At 38.3% G+C, this 12,629-nt stretch overlaps 2 protein-coding genes across 4 annotated transcripts in view; both read right to left on the reverse strand.

The window, feature by feature from the left end:
* LOC146481537 (mortality factor 4-like protein 1) overlaps positions 1-12,629 on the reverse strand; it is a 210,183-nt gene that overhangs the window by 64,500 nt on the left and 133,054 nt on the right. The gene's annotated exons all lie outside the window — the stretch shown is intronic.
* Positions 1-12,629, reverse strand: part of LOC146481543 (uncharacterized) — a 164,584-nt gene that overhangs the window by 20,409 nt on the left and 131,546 nt on the right. For 2 of the 3 annotated variants that reach the window (XM_085108370.1, XM_085108368.1), the window contains one exon: positions 6,172-6,280. The exons of the other annotated variant lie outside the window; for it this stretch is intronic. The gene's annotated coding sequence lies outside the window, so the exon portion shown is untranslated. The remainder of the gene's footprint in view (positions 1-6,171; positions 6,281-12,629) is intronic. 3 annotated transcript variants of the gene reach the window in all.

The following is a 12,629-nucleotide window of genomic DNA, read 5'->3' on the forward strand; positions in this document are numbered from 1 at the left end:
CATTTGTAAGTAATTTTATAATTATAACGTAGAATGCAGTTGGCTTGGCATGGCCTTGTGTTTATAAGACAGAGCCTATAACTATATATAAACCATGCGCTTGTAAACAGTCATTCCGTGTATTTCCTGGAAAAATTCCGGTTTAGGAAGCAGCACTGTTTACACACAAACTGTAGTCTTGGGTAAATTAAATCTATTTTTGAAATTTTGTCTGGGTGTAATCCTCAAATGTGACACAATTAAAATGAGAGCTATTCAACATGTGCACCTGGACGAATTTGATTTCTAATACTTCGCTTAATGCATTTAAAATTTCTTTTATTAGTTTCTGAATTCGGTGCCCTCAGCAATCATATATTTCTCGGCACTGTCTATTTCCTGACACTATCTTTCGGTGGTATTGCCGCCTAGAACTCATATCTCATTTTTAGCATGTAAATAATTAAATGAAACCTAAGTGACAACTATTTTCCAATTAGCAACGGAAGCGAACATGTTTGATTGGTTTGATAGTTTTTACTAAGCTTTGTAAAAAAGAAACTAAGCAAACTTTGTCCACATGGGAGAAACGAATTTAGTTTTACCATTAATTTTGGACGGATTTTTATGTTAAAATGTCATGAGACGTACAATTAAGGGAAACTGTTGTGAAACGGCGAGAAGGCTCAATTCCAATTTCCACTTTTTTTTTACTCATGTTTACAATCATAGAAAGACGAGGCGAGAAACATGAAAATTCCAGACAATGATGACATGGTTTGAATGCTTGCTAACAGTCAAATGACCTGAGAATTTCTGACTTTTTATTTGAAAACACACACAACGATTAATTGAAAGTTTTGTTCAGAGCCAAACAACCCCCTTAGATTATTAATTTCGACGAATTTTACACGGAATATAAATCAAACTTATGTTTAATATTTTAAAATGGTTTTAAAATTTGCCACCTCACATACTTTGCAAACAGAAGACTTTTAGAAATAGGGCTTTGCTTAAAGCCGATTAGTATATGCCCAAGAAAAAATAATAGTGATAATAATAATCTCATTGATGTTTGTTACTGATAGGCGATTTTCAACAACTCTTTTTTTGAAATGTGGTTTTGACCGACTATTCCTTGAATAGAGAAAAAAAGAGCCTCACAGGTGAATTTTTCCCACAGTATTTCGTAATGGGATGTTTTTAATCAATTTTTTTCATTACGTGCAAAATGCAGCGTTTTATTGTCCTATTTTAACCAAACGCAGGCAATTGTTAGGAAAAAATATTCGGCCCACATACAGATGGCTAGACACAAAAGGGATCCGTCATCCGGCCAGTTAATCAAGCTTATCGCTTTCATTTATCGCACGAAAGGTCTTGCTATTTTACGCAGAGGTAAATTTCAAAGGTAACGATAAGTAACAAAGAAGCAGTAAAGAAGTGATGTTTGCAGATGTTTCTAAGCTTAAAAGTTAATCCAGGAAAAACTTGAACCGTGGCAACACATATTTTGTTAATTGAATAAAATACGAAGGAACAGTGCGTTTCGTGTTAAAATTAGGCTTCGATTTCTTTCAGTCTCCTGTATTCAGTTCACAAAACCACCGTTCTTATCTCGGTGACCTACGGCTGCCGTCCTGTTCGGCGACTGTTTGGCCAAGCTGCTCTGTTGCTTGAACATTTTACTTTATATTTTAACAATGAATCATGTTGTTCGTGTTTGCTTAGCTTCAAATAAGCTTTCATGACACGTCTTAACGACGAACACAAAAAATAAAGTGTTCATAATGGCTTTGTTGCTTGGCAACGTAAAAACATCTCTGGTAAGGTAACAGGTAACAAACAAAATAAAAATAAAATAAAATGAAATAAAATAAAAAAATCGTGTTTACCAAAAATTAGCGATCTAAGAGGTTAAATTTTTAAGCGGTGGTTCTGTTTTATTAATGAGAACTTGCTCAAATATAATCTTCTATATCACTGGTTCGTGTCACTTGCTGTGAATAGTAGAAGAGGAAATGGTGTATCAAGCACAAACAAGTCTAACTGTTGCACCATATTCAAACTGAGGGATTCCGTTTTGGAAGGAAAGTGCTTTCTCTTAGTTGATTTCAGACTTTTCCGTTGTATTCAATTCAGTCTGTAATTCTTGGCAATGGCGTCCAGAGTGAAGACATGAAAACCTTGTACCATACATCTCTACAGAGTGACCATATTTACAGCCACCTTACCGAAGAGGGGCTCTTTCGACTCGGCGTGAAGGTTTCATGGGTCGTCATCAGATATGGACTTAGGAAACTTTTACTTTTTGTCTCCGTGTTCACAGTCTTTAATAAACAGAAAACAGGAGTGAAAATAACAGTGTATTTATAGTGCTGTAAAATTCTGGTAGGAAATAACGTATTGTGAAAATGAAAGCCGGAAACATGTCATGGTATACCGTAGCTTCTAGAATTAAACATTTGAATTTATCTCAGCGAAACCTTAAGATTTTGAAATAATAAACGACGAATTATAATATTGCGTTGCCTGTGGATTTACGTGACAACTATTGTTGTAATGACATCATAAAGCCGATCAGTATACTTCTCATGTAAAAGCCACCACGGCGAAAATCAGATCTTTTGCATAAATAGTTTGTGTTTTGATACTTCAAAATTAATCCAGCGTAGATTCTAACGTTTTTTGTCCCTTTTATATGCCACTGATCGAAATTTCAAATCCACGAATTTATATTTTACGGTTCAATTCTGACACACAGCTAATTTTAAAGTGACCTATTCCGGGTTTTGGCTGTCACGCCAAAAACATTAAAATGGAAGCAATTCACTGAATAATGTTAAAAGTTTGACATTTTGTAAAAGATTAATGAGGAAACAACTTGTCTAAGTCTCAGGTGTAGGCAGTGTCCCGTACTTGAGTTATTTGCTCAAATATTCCACACGAATTTTTAGAGCTCAGTATCGAGACGCCATATTTGTTCCCGTCCGACGGACACAAACATGGCTGTCGGAAATCAAAGAATTCTCTGAAATCCACTTCTGCAGTAAAGGATATTAGTTTTCTCTCGTAAATTGTTGCATATCCGCATCAACATTTATCCACATGCCCAAAATGTTTAAATCGTTACATATCGCCGAAGAAGTTTCGTTTTTTTTCTTATCATACAGTTTTGTCACCGAAGTCATCTTCATGTCACGCCGGTATAAAGTCGAAAATTCAGAATGCTCTATTTTCAAAGTGAAGAACCCTATCTTGCTGAAAGTTGTGAGAAGGGATGTTTTCAGTTCACCTTACGACTGATGAAGGTAAAACTTCAGAAGGCTTCACGGTTGTTGTTTTTAGACATGAAACCGGCCGAGAATTACAACACTGGCGAGTAACCAAGAAGGGTTTGTCGTTGTGGTTTCATTTATTTCATGACTATCTGGCGGAGGCGCGCTATTGTAGTGGTTAGCGCGTCGGACTTTCGATCAGACGATCGGTGGTTCGAGGCTAGGTTGGTGTGTTGTTTCCTTTAATTGACAAGAACTTTGCTCCACACTGTCTCTTTGCACCCAGGTGTGTAAATGGGTACTGGCGGCATGCTGCTGTGGAACCCTGCGGTGGACTAGCATCCTTCCAGTCCAGGGGGAGGTAGCAATACTCCTAGTTGCTTCATGCTACCGAAACCGGGTTAGGCTCCGGCCGTGTGGGCCACTCAGGCTCGTAGTGTGACTTCACCTGGTGGAGATATAGCAGATAATCCGGCGAGCTCCGGATCTGCCCAGAGGATTATGCAGTCCAATGACTGTCAGGTTTGTTCAATGTCTTCATGCCATAACAAGCTCTTTAGTAGTCGTTTTACAGCGGTACTCTTGGGCTTAGCCGTATTTTATTTTCATCATTGTAATGAGATCTTTGAAGGTAATGAATTCAAACAAAAACCTTTAAAGTTTTTATGACAAAGGTGTTCCAAAACTGCTGAGTGATTTCTAGATTGGCTCAAATCCAAACCCATTGGATTAGAGGTGCCGCGCAACCTGCAGAAGGTGCCGCACAACCTGCTGCTATTCAAACCTTCTTATTTCTGGCCCTCTTCCCCCATGGTTTGGCGGCAACCACACAGACAGATCCCAAAGAATCGCCGTAGAAGTTGTCTTCTCCGAATGGCTTGATCCCCGTTACGTCAGAAGTACCTCAAGGCTCAATAGTCGGGCCGCTACTGTTCCTTGCATATGTAAATGAATCAAATCAATCAAACTCCGCAATTGTTCTCTACGCTGGTGAGTCCAAAGTATACCGGCCTATAGATCGCTCTGATACAATCAGTCTAATTCAGAGGGATCTCGACTGCGTATATAAATGGAGCAAAGACTGGGAAATGGAAGTCAACACAAATGAATGCAAGGTCCTCTAAAAAGGAAGACCTCTCTGACAGTAAACAGATCCTATAGCCTGGACAGGCCGACGCTTTAAAGTGTCTCTTCCTGACCTAGGAATCACCGTATCCAGTGAACTTTCCTGATTCAGACAGGTTGAACAGACAGTCCTGATTATAAGGCGTTCAACAGTTCAGCTGGTTCAGCTCGACCTAATAATTACGATTTCCTAAAGTAGTCCTCATTGTGTCTCAACATATAAGATTATAACTATTCTGATCGAAGTTGTGCAATTTATACAAAGATTAGAACCTGCATAGGTAGTTACTGATATCCGTCGTTATAAGACCATGTTTAGATTTAAAATATAATGATAGGTCCGACATCTCTCTGCGAAATTCCAACGGAAGGAACTTAGTCTCCATAAGTACTTCGGTATATGACATGCTCAGCCGGATAGTTTAGTATGAACTTTTTTTGCGCTGATCATTTTCAAATTAGGGCTCTTAATTTTTTTCTCAATTTCTTCCTCAGTAATTACTTAATTATTACTTGTATTCTTAACCTTATACCCATTTGATATATAAATGCATATTGAGGTTCTAATTTTTTTTATCTTGTTGAGGTGGGTATCTCTCGTCACTTTCGTCTCGTCTCTTTTTATTTGTATTTATTTAGTATGTGGTGAATATTCATTAAACTCATTAATTAAACTGCAGAAGGCGGCCTAGGCAAGTGGCCTGGTCCGGTCTAACTTGTCTTAGAATTTACATGACATAAAGAAAACTGGATCGGATGGAAATGGTTTAAAACTAATTAAAAAAGGCCATGTCTTCACTACAATACTGAAACAAACTGTTGGAACTCGACCCAGTTTCCCTTTATTTAAAGCGATTAGTTGTTAAGCGATGCCATGGCTACCCATATGGGTAGACAGAAGCAACGTGGATCAACAATCTGGCACAGGGGCCAGATTCATTAAGTTAAGATGTATCCTAAGTATTGTTTGTTAGCAGTGCGCCTTAAGGATGGTACCTACTAATACCGAAGTATTTTTGTGGTGCTTATTACTATGCGGGAAAAACAGATCTTAGCAAGGCCTCTTGGAATCCAAAAAAAAAATTAGGGGTAACCACGCATTTTTCAGAGATAATTAAGCAATAATATCTTTAAAAAGCGCCAAAATGTGAAGCAATGTATGGGATTTTTCCCCTAAATTGAAGCTTAATTATCTCTGAAAAATGCATGGTTACCCCTAATTTTCTTTTGAGGTACCAAAAGCACTTGCTAAGTTCTGCTTTCTCCGTATATTTTAAACCGCACAAAATTAACCCTGTATTAGTAGGCAGCACCCATAGGAAACCCGAGTATCTCGAGATGCGCAGAACGTATGCGCAGCAACAATAGTAGGCACCGTCCTTAAAGGTAGTAACGATTCGGAAGTTTTCGACCAATAATAACATCAAAACAATAACAACAACGACGACAATGATAATGACAACTATAAAGATAATGGCAACTGGTGACGACAATAACAGTGAGGATAGCGATAACGATAAAAATGATAATGACATGATGACAACCAAGAGTAAATAACTCTTGTAACAACCCAAAAACCAAAGCCGACCGTTCTTACTACCCCTGGGGATCTTTGCTTGCTAGTTAGAGTTGTACCGAGCCGTTGACATTTACTAATTTAAATCTCACTTGATTTGCAACAACGTGCCGCCCTCAAACTGTGAAGGGCCCAAAACTTCCACTGTATTCAGTCTCAAAACATTCCCCTTCCTGCTCATGTAAGTTTGGCACCCAAGTGCGAGCCACCCACCTGCACTTAACTCTGCCCCTAGGCTATGTCAGCATTAGCCAATCCATCATTAAGAACATGCATCGGAATGGAGGATGTCGCCAAAACTTTCCTCCAGAGTCACTCCAGCCTAGGAAAGGAACCAAATTCAACTGAGTTTAAAGTGTCAAAACCCTCCCCTCCACACCCCCTTGCTTTTGACACAGAACTGTGAGCCTTAACCGGTAGTTAGGCCTTTTCCTGGGCTAGGTGACTGGGAAGTGCTTGACGGAACGCCCCCTCAAGTTACAACCAGCAGACAGACATGAAGGCAGGGCGCCTGATCGGATCTAGCAGTGACGTTTTTGCAAACTCAGACATATATAGCGTCCGGGTGGCCAATACTTATTTATGTTAAATAATTCAAGTGTGAGCGCATTACAAAAAAAAAAAAATGCACGCTGAAAACCGTTGACGATACTGCTGGAATTAGAAAATATCATATGAAACAAACTATTGCTGGAATAAGAAAATAACGTCTGAAACAGTTGAAACTGTTGCTGGAGTTAATAGCTGTACATGTCCTTGTGAAAAAACTGAACCTATTGCTGGAATAAGAAAATATCGTATAAAACAGTTGAACCTTTCACTGAAATTATAATATATCGTAAAAACCGTTGACGATACTGCTTGAATTAGAAACTATCATTTGAAACAGTTGAAGTTATTGCTGGAATAAGAAAATATCGTCTGAAACAGTCGCTGGGGTTAATAAATATCCTGTGAAAAAATTGACCCTATTGCTGGAATAAGAAAATACCGTGTAAAAAGTTTGAACCCTTATAAGCAAGACACATACAGAACAAAAGGAGGAGAGTCTTAAAGTGAACTCCAAAAATCTTACTCAGTTAATAGCTACAATAAGTAGGTAAGTTCACGCTCCGGAATCTCTCAATCGACTTACGGGTGTTTTTGTCCAAACACTACACTAAAATTAACGTATACAATTCACTGCCAAAGTTTGTCGCTATATATTTATTATTACTAAGAAGATAACACACAAACGAGTGGGTCTGTCTTTGCATGTGGCCATGGATTGAGCCAATTGCCAAGGATAATGACCTCTTTAAGATCAGTCTCTTATACGGCGACCACCTTCCTGTAGACGTGACATTGTTGGTGCTCACACACGGGAAATAAAACTTCAGAAAATAGTAAATATGGGGTGATAGTATCCACGCGAACGATATTTACTTTTTTTTAATAACAAACTGAGAAGGCAAAACCACGTATTATACTTTCTAAAGCTATTTTCTTATAGCCTGGTCCGGGAGAACGCGCGCAGCTACCAATCTATATATAGGTATAGTAATAATTATATCTTAAGATGATTCATGCTACAGAAACCGAGAAGGCTGCAGCCTTGTTAAAGTGGCCTGTAGCTCGAGTATGATTATTCACTGTAAACTCAAAAGATCTACTAATTGTTTTTTCGCCCAGAACTGATTCGACCGCTATATCCCGCTCTGCATGGTAGTCAATTGTAATATCGGGCAAAAATAACAAATATATTTCAGTTATTCTAGCCTTTGTTGTTCATTCTATCAAGCTCGTCACCTCCGCCCTTGGGATCAGTCTGCCGTCAATATTTTGTAGTCAGTTGTACCCTGGGCCCGGTTGTTCGAAAGCCGCTTAACGTTAATCCACGATTAAAAGTTAATCGAGGTTTTCATCTAGCTAGTTAAAGATAATTTTAAAGGCTCATGTTAAGCTAATGGTAAAGGAAAGTCTGAGGCAAAACTTAGGGACAAAAATCTTTTGGACGAATCCTTATGGATTAGTAAACAAACTCGAATCAAAGTTCACGTTAACCCAGGATTAGCTTAATCGGGCTTTGAACAACTGGCCCCAGTAGTTTATCTTTATTATAACGATTTTTGCCCCAACGAAACATGCCATTACGAGGGCCGAAATGGTTCGCAAAACAGTACTGTATTCTACTCGCAGAAACAGCCTCAATTTGAAAGGGCTAAAAGGAATCTCGAGGGAACTCTCCCCACTATGCTTTTAGCCGAGCTCTCGATGACGGTTTACCGGTACCCATTTATATACCTGAATTAAAGTAGACAGCCATGAGGAAGCTGAAAGAGCTGATCAGATTGCCACAATAAAGTGATAAGGCTGTGCGCATACGTGAGTTACTGACCATACCACGGAGCTGTGTAGTGTGACCATTGCTTTCAGACGGTTTCAGATTATCATGATCAGATTGCCATCACCCCAAGACCACTGGCATTGAGAGATCACGTGATATAGTTTTTCTTAAAATGAAAGTTGTGATATTTTCACATTTAAAAATGAGTAGGGGTTATGTTCGAAATATATCAATAGGATTTCCACTTCGAAAATTTGCATTTATGTAGAAATATTGCTTGCTTTCTATCAGATCACGTGACCAGATTTTATTTTATTCATTTTAAAAAAAATGCATGAGTAAAATCTTTTCAAAATCAAATTTTGCAAACAAACATCAAAGGATTGTTTGAAAAATGAAAAAAACATTTGAGCATAATTGAGCAACCTTGGTAAAATAACATTAAGTTGGAGTTTTGGCGGGCATGTTGGAGGATGTATATGGAACGGTCGTGCCCTCCAACATGGCGGCTATTCAAAGCCTTACAACTTGAACTGCCATGAAATCTCTCCCTTTGACGATTTTGCCTTCAAATTTGGCATCTACAATAATTTTTTAAGTGTTTCCCCTTCTGTTTCTAGTATCATCACTCTTTCAACCAATCATTTTGGGGGGGCATCTGGGTCACGCAATTTCTTTAGTGCAAGGGTCCTATTAAACTAAATGGAAGCCATTTGCACATGGCCATACAAATTGTCGCATCCTCATTCATTATAAATCATCCTCTCTTGCCTACCCATATTGGAGAAACATTGTTCAAGTCGACAAACTTGCAAAAATGAACGAGGCTAATCTGCTAAAGGTTTTACCATCATGGTTCTTTAACAAATTTGCGTCAGTAAGGCATTATATCGGCAAATGAAACTCAGGCTATTATGCAGACAGATTGACGGGGATGGTTTCTAAAGAAACTGTGGTGCTACGTCGTGCGTGCGGATTGATAACAAATGTTTGGCAGTGTTAAAAACTGGGTTGATATGGTAAATTTGGCCACCGCAAAGAACTTTCGTTTCTCTTTACGGTGGCCAATTTACCTTTAGGTGATGAAATCAAACATTCTATTTATGCAAACTTGTTACCAAAATTTTAGCCAAGATCCAAAGGATAAAGTTTGACTCCCTGGTGAGGGTAGGGGGTCTCCCATATAAAAATCACGGTCGTGATCATCCAAATTTTTGAAAAACAACGTACATAAATCTCTGAAGAAATATCATCTCAACGTAAAAGATATTAACATCTCGTTTTGTTGGCATGGCTGAAATTCATTTTTAGCCTTGAGGGAAACCAAATCAGTTGACTGACGAATAGTTCCTTTTTATTTTCGGCTCAGCAACCTAAAGTACTGCTTTTACTCGAGTGGTGGTCGTTTCAGACTTTTACACCCCAAGGGTACCAATCCACCAAATTTTGCTCCCTGTGAGGTACGACCATCAACGGTCTTCATTTTTTGTACGGAATCCAGTTGACTTCAGTTTGTGGTCAGAGATTTAAGCCATTATCCATTCAGCAAAATTCGATTCACTGAGGCAACCAATCAGATGCTCCTTTCCATCGTGTACTAGTTCAGAAATATAATTACGTAATAATGTAAAAACAAGTTTTGTGTTTCGTTATCAACAACTATACCGTTTCCCCCGAAAGTCAAACATTTTGTTTGTGTGAATGAATTTCCAACGCGAAGCCACTGAATCAAATGAAAGCCAATGCGTCCACGTTCCTTCCTAGGGCGCTGTTCAATCTTTATTGGGTTGTAAATTTGCACTTGGAAGCCTTAGCAAGAATTAAAAGGTCTGGCGGATTGCCGTAATTTTATTCGGTGCGGTGCAAATCGTATGTCTGGGATAAGACCAACAGACCGCGGATTAAAAATGAACGTGCACTTGTGCATACAACAAAAATTGCTGGTGGTTTTGAAAGCTCTTTTAGTTATATAAAATCGCCATCTTGTTTTCAAAGCACCTCAGTGTTTGTTGACTGAGGCTTTCGTTCCCTCCTTGTTTTAAGAGGTAAGTAAATGCCAAGTTTCAAAGGCTTTCTTGCTCCTTATTAAGGAATTAAATAGCGATGTTTTGTGTCACTAGCATGATTTACAGCCTTATCAACCAAACATTTACTCACTTTCAAATCGCTGTCGGTAAACACAGACGCATAGCTATATCGCTTTGAAGATCAATTTACCGGGATTCGGCTTGTCAAATGATAACTCAATAAATTTTGGATTTTCTAATAAAAAGTTTCGCTTTCTAAGATTTTCATACCCTTGTTGATGTAGGGTCTCTATCTGGAGGGAAAAAGACGTCATTAAATTAATACAAATGCTCTGTCAGGCGTGACGCAAATTCGTTACTGTTAATTTAAGCGGAACACGTTGAGTTTGACGTCACTGTTTTGAGGCGGTAGATAAATTGAAAGCTTTTTCTGTGTCTTAAAAAGTAATGCTTCCGTTAATATCTTTGCATTTTAGTTCTTGCGAACTAGAAATTTATGGAATCCGCCAAACGGTAGCTCTCTTTCTTAGAAGTTCAAGAGTTAAGTGCATTAAATTTTTAATGCACTTGAAACTTTCATTAAATTTCTTTATTATTGCCCGTTAATCCGTTAAACTGGAATCATTTCCGGAAGCATTGTGCTCTCCGACAAGTGCTTATCTAATTGAAGCCAATTTTACATTCATCGTGCGCGATATTTAAGTTCAAAGAACTAGACAGTACTGTAAACATGCCTATTTTCTTCCAGGGGGCTAATCTACAGACTAATAACCACGTAATAAACTAAAACGTGTTTAGTTTCACGAAACGGTTTTTGTTATTGAAAATAAGCGACAGAAAATTAAATTCATGTCTTGCCCTCGTTAGAGCTTGCAGTTGTTCATGTTACCGTCACTAGGACCTTACAAGAGAATAAAACTCCTTTAATCCTTATATCTCCGAAGAGTAACAGGAAAAAAATTATAGACTGAATGCCTCGTAAATTCAAAACAAATAAACGAGGTAACGCACTTCTCATAGCTATCCACACACTCAAAAGTTCAAGACTGGCCGGCATTAGATGAATCAGGGCTTAATTCTGAGAGTATGTATAAGCAATGGCTCCAAACAAAAATTTGAAATCATAATTAGCGAAAGTAAAAAATATTTTCAGTTTGACTAGGTCTATTGAAGTTTCACCTTTTTCTCGGCATCTAACATTTTTTTGTTCTTTTGCTCGTAAGTATCCGTTTATTATCACTAAACCATTCTTCTGTTTCTACAACTGCCATTCATTAAGGCGTGAAAAAACAATCCAGCTTTAATCTCCTTTTGCTTATTCGTACGTTAACCTCTAGCTTTGATTAAGCTTTCAGCACAATGCAGCATAAAGCATTCACTTCTTTCTGCTATTTTTGTCGACTTTTGCTCCTGCTTTTCAGTTAAACAAGACACAACGTAAGCTTTGTCTTTTCCTCCACAATCAACCAAAGAATAAGTAAACTTAACTGAAAAATATATATACAGAGAGATAAGTATACGGTGAAAGTTCTCTTCACGATCAAGCTCGGAATTTCATGAGCATTGACTTATACTGACTTGATTATAGTTACAAGAATTCAAATGCGCGTTTGTTCACAAGAATATCTTTGATCCTCAGTCACAACCTCCAAACATATTTTGCCTTTCTATCTTCAGTCCATGCAGCAATGATAAAATAGATGTTTAATAAGCGAAATAGATATTCTCTGAAAACGAACTTTCACTTAAAACAGTGATAAAACTATGAAAAGAATCCCACAAGGCCAACGAAAAGTTAAATAAACAAATGTCGGTGACCTTTCTAGTGTTAAGCCTTTTCTATGCTATCGCGGCAGCGTTGGACTAACCAAGAAAACCACCACAACTTGACGGAGGAAGCGGCCCCACTCACTCTGAGTTCCCCGCCACCTGCGCGCATTTCCTGATAGGTGAGCGTACGTGTCTCGCTTCCTACTCTTGTTTTCTATTCACTGAAACCCTATAATCCAATCGATGCTTCTGTATGAAACGAAAGACACACACGAGGTTGTATTCTTTAAACAACAAAAAAGCAATTTATTGCGAAAACAGTTGCATGTGGCGAATCGGACTGTGCCTTCCGGTATCGCCACAGTTGATAACTGCTTCGCTTTCTTTTGTGACCTATTGATTGCAGAAACTCGTTTAATTCAATTGCACTCCAGTCTTGTACAAAAAGATTTCACAAGCGTTCCTTTTGTTTAAATGAGACAGTTGAACAAGAACAGAAGAACCAAGCTCGCAGCGACGCCGTATTTACTCGTTTTCTCTTTTTGACG

The sequence above is a fragment of the Pavona decussata genome, unplaced genomic scaffold (genome assembly GCF_977016875.1).
Source record: "Pavona decussata unplaced genomic scaffold, jaPavDecu1.1 SCAFFOLD_49, whole genome shotgun sequence".
Classification (NCBI taxonomy): Eukaryota; Metazoa; Cnidaria; class Anthozoa; order Scleractinia; family Agariciidae; genus Pavona; species Pavona decussata.